Consider the following 15,441-nt stretch of genomic DNA (forward strand, 5'->3'; position numbering starts at 1 on the left):
TCAGTGGAGATGTGATCTGAGACATTCATCTGCTCCTGTTTTCTCTTGCTGAGCTGTTGTATGAATATATTGCTCCACTCTGATGGCCTTTCCAGCTTTCTGTGTGAGGAGAGTGGTAATTCCACAGTGATATTTCAAGAAATATCACTGTCTCTCTGTATTTAAGAGCTTTGAATTGTGAAGAGAAAGGGAAAGTATAATCTTCTTACATTATCATTAAAGGCATCAACTAATCCTGCTGCAAAAGGTGTGATTTGCTGATGGGAAGGGAAACATTTCTGCTGCCTGGGAGTGCACCTGGCCAGCTAATGAACACTCCTCCCAGTTCCTCAAGGGCTTATCTGGCTCTGAGAAATTCCACATCCCTGCCTGGTTAATGCAGAATCCCCACCTGGCAAAGGCTCCGTCCCTTTCTATAAATATTTTCTTTTCTGCTGCTCTGTAAATTCAGCCCATTTAAAACCAACAAACCAACGATGCTGGGGTATAAACCTGCTGCAGAGCAGGCAAGGGGTGGCACAGTCAGGTGGGGATCATCAAACCATGAGGGGTCACAGGCAGGTTTTCATCCATCTGCTGCCTCGGGCAAATCACTGCCCCACAGGGAAAATAAATACTGGGGTATCCACCTTTGCCCTCCTCCTGTTAAAAACAGAGAGAGAAGATCTGGGAAGAAGCTTTTAGGTGTTTAGCTGTGTGAGAGTGATACCTGTCTATCTGTTTTCCATGGCAGGATGAGGGAAAGCCTGGCTGGTGCTTCCAGAGAGAGTCCCCAGAGGGTGAGACACGAGGTGGGACTGAGCTGAGCCAACTCCCCAGAGGGGGAGAGGGATGTGAGTAACCTTAGGGACACGGGGATTTATGGTGCAAAGAGCTGCCAATTTGCTGATTTTTTCCCCCCTTTATAAGTCTTGCTGCTCTCACAGGTGCAGATTGGTTAAATCCACCTTCTCCTGCATGTTTCCAACATCCCATCTACAGACACAGTAAATTGGTTCTGCTGACAACACGTGGTGCTTCCCTTTCCTTGTGTCCCAGAGCTTCCTACAGCAATCAGCCATTCCCTCAAGCACTTGATCCTGCAGTGGCTCCACGCTTTGGAGAGTTAAAAACGGAGCCAAAATGTTGTGGGATGGCTAAAACCATGGTATTAATAGAAACAGAGTTCCAGGTTTGGTGCAGGCTGTGGGAGTGAAACCTGGGAATGCCTGTGGAGCTGAGTGGGCTGGGGACAATAACAGGATTTAGTTCCAGGGAAAGGAGTTTTCACAGGTGGAAGATTTATACGACATGAACCCAAAGGGGTTGTTTCTTAGAAGTCTGGAGGAGTTGAAAGATCTAATACGTGTATAAGAAATATTACATGAAGAAGCCTGAGGCTGATAGGGAGCAGCAGTTCTGTGACAAGAGCAGGAATTGTCCTGGACACGTGGATTGACCATCACCAGGAGCAGAGACAGAACCAGCTTCTGCCCCTGCTGTCAGCAGACAGGAGTTTTGCAGCCAGCTGGCAGCACAGGGTAAGTCTCTTATTTTCACATTTATTTATTCAGTGTTTTGCAGTGTGTCTGAGTGATTGCGGCGCTATTGGAAAATGAACAAAATTATTTTGGATTTCCCATTTCTTATCTCTCTCTTTTTTTTCCCACCCCCTCTTAATGACTTGCTTTTAGTTAATGAAACATCCTGCTGCTTAGGAAAGGAAAGAATAGACTGTGATTTCCAGCCAAATGTGTGTGTGTGTCTGCCAGTGCCTGTCAGCATAATGTTAAAGTTTGTGCAGGGTCTGGGTGCAGGAGGCTGATTGCAGGATCAGGACCTGAGATTTCACTTGTCTGGCTTTTTGTGCGTGACCTGGAATTCAAATTTAGCTCTTATTTGTTGATATAACCCGTGTGAAAGTGTCAATTACCATCAGTAATCCGGGTGGACGTTCCAGGAACTGAACCACAGAGAGGAAATCCAACTATCTGAGCTTGGACTCCACACCTCCACCTTCTGTTGGGTTGGACACAGATGATTTGTATAACCCTGGTTGAAAAGTGGGTAACAGTTGTGCCTTAGAAATCACCCTTTGTTACTTTTTGTGGGTTTCTTGGAAGCTTTTTTATCCCTTTAATGGGGAAAAAAAAGGAGAAGGATGGCTTTGAATAGCAGCTGTGTCTTGGAAACATTTTTAATATCCCTTTAAATATAAGCTACAGCATATTTCTAGACAGTATGAACTGCTATTATATTAAAAATGTAGCGGTGGTGTTTTGTGAAGGGGAAACATTTTTAATGCCAAAGTAGTGCTATTTTAAAATGAGTTGCTTTTATGAAATGGATGAGGTGGTTTTATTAAAAAAAAAAAGACCATTTGGGAAGGAAAACTGTGGCTGTATTTTTGTCCTGCAGTGTAAAGCAAAGCTGCATTTTCCCCCTATACCTTTTTGTGAAGAGCAGGGGCTTGGCTTTGATATTTTGGGTTTTCTATGGAGGCAGTTCAGGCTCTGTCTGCACACAAAATGCTTTGCACTTTTACCCCAAAGGGTTTGGTATTAGCAGCTGTTAGAGGTGTTCCTTTGGCCCAAATACTGACTGACCTTGTGGAAAACTGCTCGTTGGTAGAGTTTGCATTTAGAATAGTCGTAAATCCTTCCCCTTCTGCTGTGTAGAAATTGCTGTGATAGCAATTTTGGCCACAGCCTCATCCTTCCTGCCAAAGGGGTGCCTGAGGAGAGGGCAGCAGCAGCCCCTGTGCCAGCTCAGAGCATCTCCACCAGAGGGTTGGCAGCAGAAACACCGGGTAATTCGGTTAAGTGGGAAGAGAAGGCAAACTCATCATAATAGCTCCAAATAAGGAACCCAAAACCAACAACCACCCCGAAAACAACAAATAACAGCTGCTTTTTTTTTTTTGCAAGGGCCAATTTTCCTTCTCATAAGAGAGAGAGAGCAATGATGGGTGTCTCTGAGTGTGCTGCAGCTGCAGCAGCTCCCAGAACAACGGGAGGGATTGTGCCTGCAGAACCAAAGGGATGCAGGGTCATAAACACCCCATAATAATCACTTACCTTGACATTTATGCTTATGGACATATTAGGGGATATTATATTGTATTTGTGCGCTCTGAGAGGCAGGGTTAGCACTGTTCTAACAACAGGTAGGGCAATGCATTCTGCTTCTCTCCTGTTCCCTGAGAGCACCCCACGGTCCCAGGGACTCCAGTAGTCACTTGCTGAACTGTGATCCACAGTCCTGGCTTCTCATCCATATCACCTGTGCAGTTTGTTTTCTCATTAAAAGCTGTTCCTGGAATTGCACCATTTTCCATCCTGTGATTTGTTTCTCAGTGTGCTGCTTTCTCTCCCCCCACTTCTTGTCTTCCCTGTAGTGAGTGTCAGTTCTTTATGAGGGAAAAACCTTGGGAATGTACCCTCCAAAGATCAAAAGAAAGTTAAATGCCAGGAAAATACTTTTTTTGAGTGCACTTTATTGCCTGAAGTTGGGTATAGCAATAGCTGTGTGGTTGCTGCACAGAAATTTGAGGCTGATCTGTGCTTGCTCAAAATGATCTTGAAGACAGGCTGTGGGTGGCACAGGACCAAAGTCAGACTTAAACTTTGGTTTCAGAGGTTGAAATTCCTCCTTTCCTAAATTACTATCTTGGCTCATCTTGGGATATGAATGACTTAGTGCATGTCCTAGAGAGATGTTGCCAGAGTGGTAATGCTTTGGCAGTCCTAGCACTGACCTCAGGTGTTGATTCCATGCCTCTGTCATTCATCCCTGGAAATGTGGGTTAGTGAGTAGAGAAAGGAATCTTCAGTCCTGTCATCCAGCAATGTAGGAACTGAGACTGCCTGATCACCTCAGCTTGAAATCAAGAACAGGAATGGTTCTGTAGATGATGCAGACAGAGTGTGCTTCGGGTTAAGTTCCTGTAATTGCTGGAGTTGAAAGGCAAAGGGGAGAAAACTCAGTCGTGTTTGTTTTGTCTTTAATCATGCCTGCACAAAGGCAGCTCTCTGACTCCCCGGGGTTTAGCTGGGTGGTTTTGCATATCTGAGAGAGGCAGCGTTGGCTTCCCCCTTCCCTCTCCATTATTTATCTATTCCTTTGTGTCAGGTCCAGCCTGAGTTGTGAGAGTTCTCTGGGCTGTGGTGATAATTATATTTATTCCTCTGAGATGGTTTTCCTTGGGTTTGCAAACAAGACAGAGCCTCTGAGATCCTGCTGTCTTTGGCCCTCTGAGCTTTTGAACCATTTGCAAACCAATTTCTCCAGCGTGTGTCAGTCTCCAAGACAACTCAACGAGGATGTTATTTTTATGCCCCAAAGGGCCTGGCAGAATCCTGCATTTCTATAGGTTTTGTAAACATAGATGGGAGAGAAAAGGATGTTAATCCCAGTACTGGGGGTTGCAGTGTAAGGTCACCCTTGTAAGAAACCAGGAGCTGTGTGGGAGACACTGGAACTGTCCCAGGAAGAGGAAAAGCTCTGTGAGCTCACTAGAAAACAGGGCCTAAAATCCATCCAGTTCCATAGGAAATTCAGAGTTCTGTGGCTCCACTGCTCACAGAGTGACCTGAGTGTTAAGCCTTATTTATTCAGCTGATATTTTTCCATGGTGTTCACTGTCTCAGCAATCTGACTGACATCCAGCACAGGATTTGTTTTTCCCTTCCCCCAGCGAGGACTGGAAGCAGGATGAATTTTGCTGTGTTTCAGGCAGTGAAGGCAACATCCAAGAAACCCACCTTGTGCCTGGCATTTTGGGAAGTGCAGCAGAACAGCCTGATCCCTTCCCTTCCTGGAGGTAGAGATGCTTTTTGGCTGCATGGTTCAAGTTAACTTAATGATTTAGTCTCTCTCCCATCCAGATGAGCTGGTACATTTTACCCTCCGGGGCTGGCACGGATGACCTCATGTCTGGAAGAGCACAGTGCACCCTGTCCTCTGCTTCCAGCAGGAACAAATGCATTTTCGGGATGTTTTGAGATTTGATATTCAGTGCTGCTCTGTACTGAGCATCTTCATTCAGGAAAAAGACGTGAAAATCCTTCTGTGTCCAGTTTTTGAGGGATCAGGAGAATCCCAGTTTCCTGCTCGGGGAAAAAAGGTGGGCTCTGGGTAAAGAACAATTATATTTAAATACTTTGTTCCTTTTAAACGTGCATCTAAACCAATGAAACACCTCTCTGAAAAACACTGGAAGATCCTTTAATCAGCTATTTCCTTCACCACACTTGAGTACACTCTGAGGGGAGACAAAAGGCCTCTTTGGTGAGAACTGGGGAGGGACCTGCACCCTCCCCCCCCCCAGCCTTGCAACACAAGGACAGTCATTGCTCTTCTCTGTCAAAAGCTCTAATTCCTAATTTAGGAGGCAATTCTAGTGCAAATTAGTGCGCCTTGCAGATAGAATTAGAGCCTGTGTGATGATTTGGAAAATACAATCAATTTACTCCAATTGTTTGTACATGTCAGATCTCTGCAATAATGAAGAATTTACTCCTCGTGCATGAATACAAACAATGAGCTATTAGCCACGGAGTGGGAGACAGCCTGTCAGGAACTGCGATCCCGGGAATGCCACGTGTTCCATTTGAACCTCTGGGGAGGATGTGCCAAGGTGTGGGAGGATGTGCCAAGGTGTGGGAGGATGTGCCCAGGTTGAGGATGTGCCCAAGTCCAAGGATGTGCCATAGGTTTCCTGCTCCAAACCCTGCCATGTGCAAGGCTGCAGGTGTGAAGTGTTGAGCCTGTGAGGAGGGTGACTCCTCCTAATTCGGGGTGGAAAGCCACTCCCCTGTCCAGAATTATCTGGGAGAAGAGCTCTCAGCCTCCTCAGCCTCAATCTTCCCTGCTACAGCAGGGGAAGGTAACTGGTGGTGGGGTCTGGGTGGCACTGCCTCTGCAAGGGGGATCATGTTCTACCCCTGAGTGTGGCTGCAGTGGCCTTGTGCCCCAGCCTGTGGGTTTTCCCACAGCTCCTGGGCTCCCCAAAGTCTTGCTCTGCCTCTGGAGCTTGTAAAAATTGCCACTGTGCATCTTTTGAGACATCCCATTTGGGACTTTGCGTTGTGAACAGAGTAGGTGTGATTTCTCTGCTGCAGTAATGTGTTTTTTGAGGAAAACTGGATCTTCAGCTGGTTCAGAGAGCTTTGGACCTGCTTCTCACCATGGTGATTTACAGCAGCAGAGGGTGTCTCCGGTGCTCCTGCCTCTTTTAGAGCTCCTCCAGACTATCCCTCCGTTCCACATCCAGCCCGGGCTCATCAGAGGGTACTTGGAGAGTGATTGTTGATCTAATTCCCAATTTCTGGTCTTTTCATGGCCTGATCTAAACAGCTTTTTAGAAAGCAAACAATATGCATATTTCATGGAATTCAGTTCAATATCTGTTTAATTGTGAACGCCCTCCCTGGGCTGTGAGATGCTGCTTCAGTGAATCATTTGAGCTGACAAACAGGGAAACTGGTAATGAATTCCTGAGCCTTCTTCAAGCTCCTGCTCCTCTCCCTCTTCCCTCAGAAAACAGCTCTTTTGCCTGTGTCTGGGAGCAAAAAAGTTTGACAGCCAGACCATCTGATTCCTTCCCAGCGGAGTTTCAGGTCTGATTTTTGGCTTTGGGCAGTTCTTAGAGGGAGGCCATTCCCAGGGAAAGGCTCCCTTTAATCCCCACGATGCCTGCTGGAAAAAGGGACTGCTTTAGCAAGGGCCTGTGCTGGCTGCTGGGGCTGGAAACCAGGATGCAGGGATGGCCTCTGTGCTGAATCCAGGTAGGAAATCCTCGTGGCTGTAAATTCCTCAGGCATGCAGATGTTTAAGCATATGTATCCTATCACTGGGGCCAGCCTTAATGCTGTGGGAAATGTATGAGATGGTAAAACCTACATTATCTGGGATTTAGGATGTTTGCTTTGCAGAACAAGGGATTAGAGAATAGAAAGCTGAAATGACCATCTGTCTGCAGAAAAGGGATCCCGTGAATTCAAATTTCCACGGTCATTTCCCCTAATCTGCTTGACTTCATTTGATATCTTCTATCAGAGCTGATGTCCTGGTGCCCCAAACAGCAACAGAGTTCATTTCCCACACGTGGGAGTTTTCTCCTACTGAAGTTTTTCTACGAGGAGTTGTGGGGTGTCTGTAGAACCCAATTCTTTATCTGTCCCTCATTGTTCCCCTACATAATCTTAGTGCTTCCAGCATCCTCTGAGAGCTGGGTTTGTATTGCAAATACATCCAGTGTTGAAATGCAGTTTTCTCTGGGGTGGAGTGACTCACACTGTTGAACCCTATCACTGCACAGCAGTTTAGTCAGCAATACTGGGTGGTTTTTGTACCAGCGTTGTCAATTTGTGCCATGTGATTGTGAATTTAATGGCATTTGATGTTTCCCTGTTCCTGGAAGTGCAGGAACCTTGACGTTTTGTTTTTAAATAAGCTTCTAGGCCTTGTGGCTATAGAGAAGAAATCTGGAAATGGGCTAAAAGTGTAGCCTCCAGACTCACAACTCAGAAAGCTTAAAGCCCCCGAGCTTATTAATTTTAAATCTCATTATTTTTAAGAGCAAACTACATTTCCCTTAAAATAGCAGAGTTATAATACCTGCAAAGAGCCAGCAGATCCTCGGTTCTGTGAGGTGCAGAAGCCTCTGCTCTCCTACCATAACTGATACAGAGATGCTCAGGGCCTGGGTGAAACAAAGTTCTTTGTTTTTAAACCTTTCCTCGCTCCCACTCATGGTGGGTTCAGTTCTGAAGGCAGAGATCCTGCCTGGGGGAGCTTGATTTAGGGCATCTTCAGCAAGACAAAGAGGTCTTTAGAGTGAAACATCAGATAGATTGGGGTCCTCACCCCTGTGCAGACTCTCTTGCAGCAGAGAAGCTTGAGAATTTTTTAATTTTTTTTTTGTTGTTTTTTGCTAGACAGGGCGTTCTCCCTGCTCTTCTCCTCTCCTTTTTTTAGCATTGCCTTGTTTACAGCAAGGTGAGCCGTATTTACAGTGCCGGGGAATTTGTCAGGAGCCGCATTCTGCTCGTCATCTGTTCCTTCCCCATTTCGGAAGGCAATTAGCAGGCGGAGCATGTGAGTAACAAACTGTGCTGGAAGGGGCTGCTCACCCAACTGTGCCGAGCAGGAACGGCTGCCTGGCAGTGCTGGGAGCCCCTGACAGCCCTGACACGGGGCACAGCCTGCAAACAGAGCTGCCCCACAGTGCCAGGGCAGCAGGGCACAGGAGAGACCCACGGCTGGGCTTCGGGGTGCGTGGGGAGACTGGCTGGGGGCAAAGCTTGGCTGTAAGAGCTTGGTCCTTCCTTCTTCAATATAAGCTGATGAGCTGTGAATGCAGGCTTTTAGCGAGCTGTTTTTATCTTCGAATCAAGGCAATAAACTTTTGTGCTGACTCCTGCTATTTCTGGTGCAGCCCGGGCTGAGATAACGCGTGTGACTGGGGTTTGAGCTAAAAGATGTAGGGAGTAGCGTTTCATAGACATTTTTTTAAAAAAAGTCGTCTCCAAGTCTAAGTTAATGTTTTACTTCATTTGCATGGGATGTTTCTCTGCCCTTGGAGCACTGCACCGAGTTTGGATGCTGGATTCAATCAGGGAAGGGTGAAGCAGAGGGATTTTAGCCTGCTTTAAGTGCAAATGTCTGTGCAAACTTAAATGTGGAGCTGCTCCATTATTCATATAGGAAGTGTCTTGCTCTAAGGATGGACTTGGTGTCTCCAAAACTCAGCCTTTCCTTTCCCCATGTTCCAAACCAGAAGATGCTGTCTGACCCCCAGGGTGAGGGACCAGAAGGAAAGGAGATTAGAGGAAGAGCATCCTCTATCCCAGGCTTTCAGATCCTTCCTTCCCTCACGGGTTTATTGTGGTGCCCTTCCATTGAGCAGCTTGCCTGAAAGGCAGGCCCACTTCCCCAAGCTTTGCATCCAGCCAGCTGCCTATAAAATAATAATCAGAGCATTTAGAATGTGAAACCCGTGAGTGTGGCCCGGGGGCAGACGGGCCCCTGAAAGGGAGAGTTGGGAGCGTTTGTTCGGAGCAGGGAGGCGGCAGAGGATGGAGCTGAGCACAGGCAACAGCCCCTGAGCCTGATGCTTCCTGACGGGCCCTGGCTGCTCCCTCCATCAGCTGGTGCCTGTGGGAATCCATCAGGAATCCCACCATGGGGTGAGGGAAGGTTTTGCTGTGAACAGCCAGGGCAAAAAGTGCACTGTGAGTGTGCACCTTTGTGGGCGGATGCAGAACTTGGTCTCGGGTATGGACTGAAGAGCAGCATTCCCTGGAGTGGCTGTGGACAGAATTGCCCTTTAGTTAATCCAGATGTGTTTGTGGAAGCAGATTCCCTCGTGGGAATGGTGCTGTGCATCACACAGATGAGAAACAACAAGCTTTTCCAAATGGAACATGCACTTGCTCCTTCCATTGCAAGGGAAAAATGTTATTCCTCTCCTCTGTGTTTGTTTCTCAGCTGCTGGTGGTGGATGCTCTCATGCATCAGAACTGATCAGGGCAATATTTAATTTACCTGAGCAGACACGAGCTGCTGAACTGTCTCAAGCAGCAAAACCACAGCGTGGTGTCTCAGTGCTGCAGCTTGGCCTGGAGGGAAGAGTCGTGACCAACCAACCCCTGAGCCCTGCTGATTTGATTCCCTGTCTTATGTTGGCATTGAACAGCTGCATTTCTTGGAGCAGAGAGGGGAGGAGAAACTGGGTCAGCATCGAACTCACAGCGTTAAACTGGGTGTCTGCAAGTGTATTTAGTTCTAGGCACACTTTGGGCCAGTTTGAGAATGTCCTCTGTGCAAGTGCAGCCCTGAAGCCCAAGCAAGAGTTGGGATCCCATTCCTGTCTCTGCCTGTGAGAGAAGCTCTGCAGCAGCTGTGCAAAAGGGCTTTGAGACTCAGCAACAAAGTGGTTATTTAGAAGTGAAATGTTTGTTGTTTTTATGGTAGTGTGTTCCTTTGAGATGACGGGCTCAGCTCCCTGGCTGGCTGTGAATGCCCTGCACAGCCCTCACGTCCACGGGCACCACGGACAGAAACGTGCTGGAGCAGCCCAAGAGAAGAGCAAATCTCCCATCTGTATTCCTGCAGGAAGAGAGCACGTTGCTGTGTCTGTGCCTGAGTCCAAATGCTGAGCCTTTTCCTGCCTGTGTGTGTATGTCATCAGGGTATGTGGTGAATAACATTGCTCTGAGTGTCCCTGCAGTCCTTGGGGTTGCAGTCAGGCTTTGGGATGTTTGATTCCTGCAAGGACTTGGGCAGTCCCTCAGCTGGAGTGTGGTCTGTTCACGGATGGAGCAGGACATGAGCTCACTTTTGGCTGCTCTGCTTTAGGAGATTTGTCTCTCTACTCAATGAGTAGCTGGGAGACAGGAAAGGAAGGAGGAAAGGAGTGTCAATAATTAGAAAATCACAGAATGGTTTGGGTTGGAAGGCACCTTAAAGATCATCTCGTTCCACACCCTGCCATGGGCAGGGGCACCTTCCACTAGACCAGGTTGCTCTAAGTCCCATCCAGCCTGGCCTTGGACACTTCCAGGGTTGGGACATCCACAACAGCTTAACAAATGTTGCATTTCTGTGTATGAAAAGGCTGTTTGGTAAGCTGGGAGCCATTTAAACAGCATTCTTAATACAGTGCAGTCTCAGAAAGGCCAGCCCTGGATTTGCAGTACCTGAGATGGATGAGATGACTCCTCTGCTTCCACCAGAAACAATTTATTTGCAGGGTGAGGCTGTCAGACCTGCATGAGCTGGCAGGCCTGCAGGATAAGCTTTTGTTTGGTTTGTGTTTCCAGCTTCTTCAGCCAAAGCAGCCCTCCTTGAGCCCTGGCTTTGTTCTGAGAAGAATTAGATGGTCAAAAGGCAGACCCTGTTCTCACCTGCCAGCTCGTCCTGCCTGGTGCTGCATGTGTTTGGCAGTGTGGGATGGCCTGGAGCAGGAATGAGAGCTGCAAAGGTGGTGTTGCTCGTACCTCCACGGAGAATCAAAGCCTAATTTTTCTCTTGAGCTGGGAATTAGTTTGGGGAGTGACTCACTCTGCTGTAGAAGTAGCCAATGCTGCCTGCAGAATTATCCTGGCCACTGCAGCTTGGACTCCCCACTCACACTGTGCCAGTTATTCTTGGCCATATTTAAAATGTGTAATTGTAGTTGCTCTTACTTTGCTGCTTGCTAAGCTGATGAGGTGATCAACAAGAGAGGTGGGAGAAACTGGGAAAAGTCAGAAATCTTTCATGGCATGGCCAGAATGCCAGAGCTCAACCTGGTCTAGCTTGTGGCATCCTTTTTTTACCAGGAGAGATCAAACACATGAGCTTTGTATCTGCTATCTGTAGCAGATTAATGTTTCTGTTCCACTGGAGCCTATGGCTCAGAAATAATGACCTGGTGAGAGACACATCAAAATAGTCCATGGAAAGGTCATGATAACAATTACAGGAGAGTCATAAAAGCAATTAAGTATTCACAGAAGCTTATTCCTTTGTAAGGGTGGAGATCTCCCATTTCAGAGAGGAGCAGAGGTCATGCTGTGGAAAGGTGATGAGCATATTTGATGTGGCAGGTGATGGATTCCCTCACTTGAGCAGGGTGAGTGTCCTTCTCAGATGTGTTCAGGGTGGTGCAGGAGCAGGATCAGCACAGATTATGAAGAAGCCTTCCCTTACACCTGCTCTGAAGGCTGTGAGGCAAGAACTTGCTGGAATTCCTTGTGCTATGGAGGGGCAGGGAGCAAAACCACAGAGGTGGTACCAGTCCTTTGGAGAGTGAGAGCAGCAGCAGGGTCCTGGAACTTCCAGCATCCTAAGTGGGAAGATGCACATCCTTTGTGGCTTCAACTCATCATTCTGCCACTGTGATGCCTCTCCATCCCCGGGCTGAAGAGATTCCTCCCACCAGAGGCTTTATCTGCCGCGCTGCAGGCTCGTTCCTTCGGCTCTGCCAAAGGGGTTGTAGCTGCATCCTCTGCTATGCAAAGGCAACGTTTTGCTGCCAAGGTGATGGTGTAACTGAGATTGAAGGCCTGTGTGTGTGCAAAACCCTGCAGTGTTTGAAATGGAAGTAGGAACAGTCATCCTCAATCTGCTCCTTTGTATGATTCACAAGGGGACTTTGCGCCTCGAAAAGAAAACGCGAATCCTGTGCCAAAGGTAAATGTTGCAGCACTTCAGGGTGCAGTGAGAGTGATTTCAGTGCAGGATTGGTCCCTAAGCGTTGGGTGAGTGTGTGTGTGCACAGCCCATCCCCTTTGTCAATGACAACACCGGTGCTGCTGAAATGGGTGAGGGAGCAGCTCGGCTTTAAGTGCCTCGCACATTTGGAGTCAGCGGCAGAGCGGGAAATAGGACCCCGGTGCCTCGGCTCTCAATCCTCTGCTAATCACAGCTCCGGAGCTGAATGAAAGCTCTCTCCAATCTTCTCCTGCTGCTGCCCGGGCCTGGGAGGCACACCTTGGGATGGAGATGGGGATGGAGAGCTGTCAGTGCTGTCTGGGATGCTGGGAGGATCCCGGCTGCTCTGGCTGCGCTGCAGGGGCCGAGTCACACTCCCTGCTATTAACCCCGGGCTGCTTTGTTTGCTCCTCTGATTCTCTCAGAAAGCAGCGTTGGCTCCCTTTGTGTTGTCGCCGGTGGTGGGTTTTTTGTTTAGCAGCAATTTCGCCTTTGTTGCCAAAGCTGCAAGTGGGGCTGGGCGAGGGGAAGTGTAATTAAAGTTTGCTCAGACAAAGGCGTTCGGTGACGAGATGCAGTGTTGCTGAATCCACAAGGGGCACAATTAACTGATAAGAGTAAACTAATTGTTATTCATATTAAATTAGGGCACAGGTGATTTGGAAAATCTATAGACACTCCCATATGCTTTGCAACTTTGCATTGCAGATTATGGTTTTATAAGGCCCTTCTGGGATTCGGATTATAGAGGCAAAGTGTGGAGCTGTATCTAAACTGAACATACTCTTTCCTGATTAACTACATGATAAAAACATAAATGTGCACATCGGAGGATTTATCACCGTTTGCATATTAATTTTTCTTTTCCAGGCACAAACACAACAGTTTTTTTATAGATCCAAGTGGTTCTGTTTGGTGGCAGCTGGGTAAACCCAGACAAGGTGACGTGATTCCCACGTTGTCACGTAAAGAGTTTGGAGATGGAGGTTAATAGCAGGGAGTGGGGACATGGCAGGGACATGACTTCCACAGGAGTGGCAGGAGTTGCTGAGATATTTGCTGCTGGGTTTTTTTTGTCATGGTCTGTGGATATTTGCAGGCAAGAGGCAGCAGGGCTTTGCTCACCCCAGCAGGGTGAGGTGAGGCTTCAAAGAGGTGTAATTTGCCTGCACACTGCATGGGAATGCCAGGCTGCTGGAGCTTTTGGAGCAAGTCTGCATCAGGCTCTGTTGGTTTAAAACATCTCTGAAATGAATATTTATAAACGGGACACGAAAAAAGAATCTAAATTGCTTGTGTGATCTTGGGACGTGAGATATTATGATTATTTATGCGCTTCTATGTCTCGCTTTATCAGTTCATTGTGTTGCAATCCCAGAGTGTCACAAGCTGCTCTTGAAGAGGGTTCTCTCTCAGAAAGAGCCAAAGCTGCCTGGAGAAGCAGTGGTAGAAAATGTGGGGACAACAGGGCAGGAGATGGGGCAGAGCACTTATCAACAGCACAGCTGAAGTATTAAGGCAGAGAGAGATGCAGGTTTGGACTGGCTGCTCAGTCTCCTGACCCCTAAAAACAACGGGCCCGTGACTTTTTGTCATGTGGAAATCCCCATTTGGGGTTGTCTCACCACACCCAGAGACCCAGCAATAACTCCAGCAGTGTGTGCCTGTGTTTGCTTCCTCTCCTCTCTTCTGGTGTCAAGCTGTGGCATCCAGAGCAGAGGCAGGAGTTCCTGACCTGTGTGATGGGTGTGCAGAGGGTTTGGATGCAGAGCTTAATTACAAAGCCCTGTGGAGGGAGCTGGATCCCTGGGTATGTTTGTTTGTTAAGAGGGTGCTTCCCAGTAAATTAAAATCCCTTGGAGAACAGTTTGCACACGTGTGATTTAGCACCGTCTGGGCTGTGCTGGTCTCTGAACAATCTCTGCCTTGGATCCCAGCCAGGGTAACGATCAGGGAAAGGCTGTAGCTGGACAAAAGAGTCTGGGGGTTATTGAATCACTCCTGCCAGCTCCCAGCAATGTGTTAAACCGTTTCCTTTTAGATGTTCCCCTGAGTTTGGCTCACCTATGATGGGTCTTTAGCCCACGAGGAGTTTCTCCCAAGATGTTAAGGAGCACCACTGTCCATGGGGAGCTCCGTGCAAAGTGTGGCTCTGAAATGATGCGGGCTCAGCCTCTCAGCAGTGCAGAGAAAAGGGGGCTTGCCTTAGGCTGAGGTGTCCTTACTGGAGGAAATCCCAGCGGAAAAATGCCAGGCTAGGGCTCAACTGAAGGGGAGAGCACCACCTGCTGATCCAGCACCACGGAGACCTCCTCTGCTCTGACCTGCTCCTAAATACATCGTGCAATATCTGTGCAGCACCCTGAGGGTGTGCTGCACCCACAGACCGGGGGGGGATAAATGCCCGCCCTGCACTTACAGAGCCCTGACTGCTGCCAGGGAAGAAAGTGTCTCCCTGTCTTGGCCTCAAGGTGAAAAGGGAAACCTGTTGACTTCCTTGGCCCTTGGTGAACAGTAACCAGAGTGGCAGGTGCTAGTCCTGCTTGCTGGAGGATCTTTTTGCCCGGTATTGTACATGTCAACCACAGCAGGAGCAAGGATCTGTTCCAAAGCGTGGGATGGACTGTGGTGCTTAAAGGGAGAACCATAAATAGGTCCAGGGGTTTGGCTGAATGGAGAGTTAACACAATTTGTTAGTTTGATTTCTGGCTATGAGCAGCTACTGCAGGAAGAAGGGGAATGGTCTTAGTTTGGCAAAGTGACCCGACTTTGACTTTTTTTTTTCTCCACAGCCCCTCCCACGGCCTCCAGTCCCTCTCACCTGCATGACAAGGTGGGTGGGACCATCAAAAGAGGTTCTCCCTGCCCAGTGTCAGGGGTGGGCGTGAGGTGGCATTTCAACAACTGGCCCATCTCATTCCTCGTCCCATTTCTGTAGGGAGTCACATCTGAAGCCTGGCACCACAAGGTGGTAACAATCTGGAGCCCAGCCTAGAGCTGAGGAAACTCTGGGAAAGCCTGAGGTGAGGCAGTTCCCATGCTCAGGCTGCCTGAGGCTGGAAAACAAGACGGCGCTGGAAGAGCTGGTGGAGCTGCGATTGGGGCAGCAGGAGGGGCTGGCAGCCAGGTTAGATGGAAACGCGGATCTCGGCAGCCCCGGGGCTGCTCCCAGCAGCCCGGCACCGCGTTTGTGTGAAATGGATCCTGCTATTTGCCGAGGATTTGCCCTCGTGCTCCTCCCTTTGCCCCGCGCAGCCCCGG

At 48.3% G+C, this 15,441-nt stretch overlaps 1 protein-coding gene across 1 annotated transcript in view; it reads left to right on the forward strand.

The window, feature by feature from the left end:
• The first annotated feature begins 1,483 nt into the window (after positions 1–1,483).
• Positions 1,484–15,441, forward strand: part of B3GAT1 (beta-1,3-glucuronyltransferase 1) — a 52,987-nt gene continuing 39,029 nt past the window's right edge. The window contains exon 1 of the mRNA XM_027699581.1: positions 1,484–1,520. The gene's annotated coding sequence lies outside the window, so the exon portion shown is untranslated. The remainder of the gene's footprint in view (positions 1,521–15,441) is intronic.

Source organism: Neopelma chrysocephalum, unplaced genomic scaffold, assembly GCF_003984885.1.
Source record: "Neopelma chrysocephalum unplaced genomic scaffold, ASM398488v2 Primary Assembly neopelma1_138, whole genome shotgun sequence".
Lineage (NCBI taxonomy): Eukaryota > Metazoa > Chordata > Aves > Passeriformes > Pipridae > Neopelma > Neopelma chrysocephalum.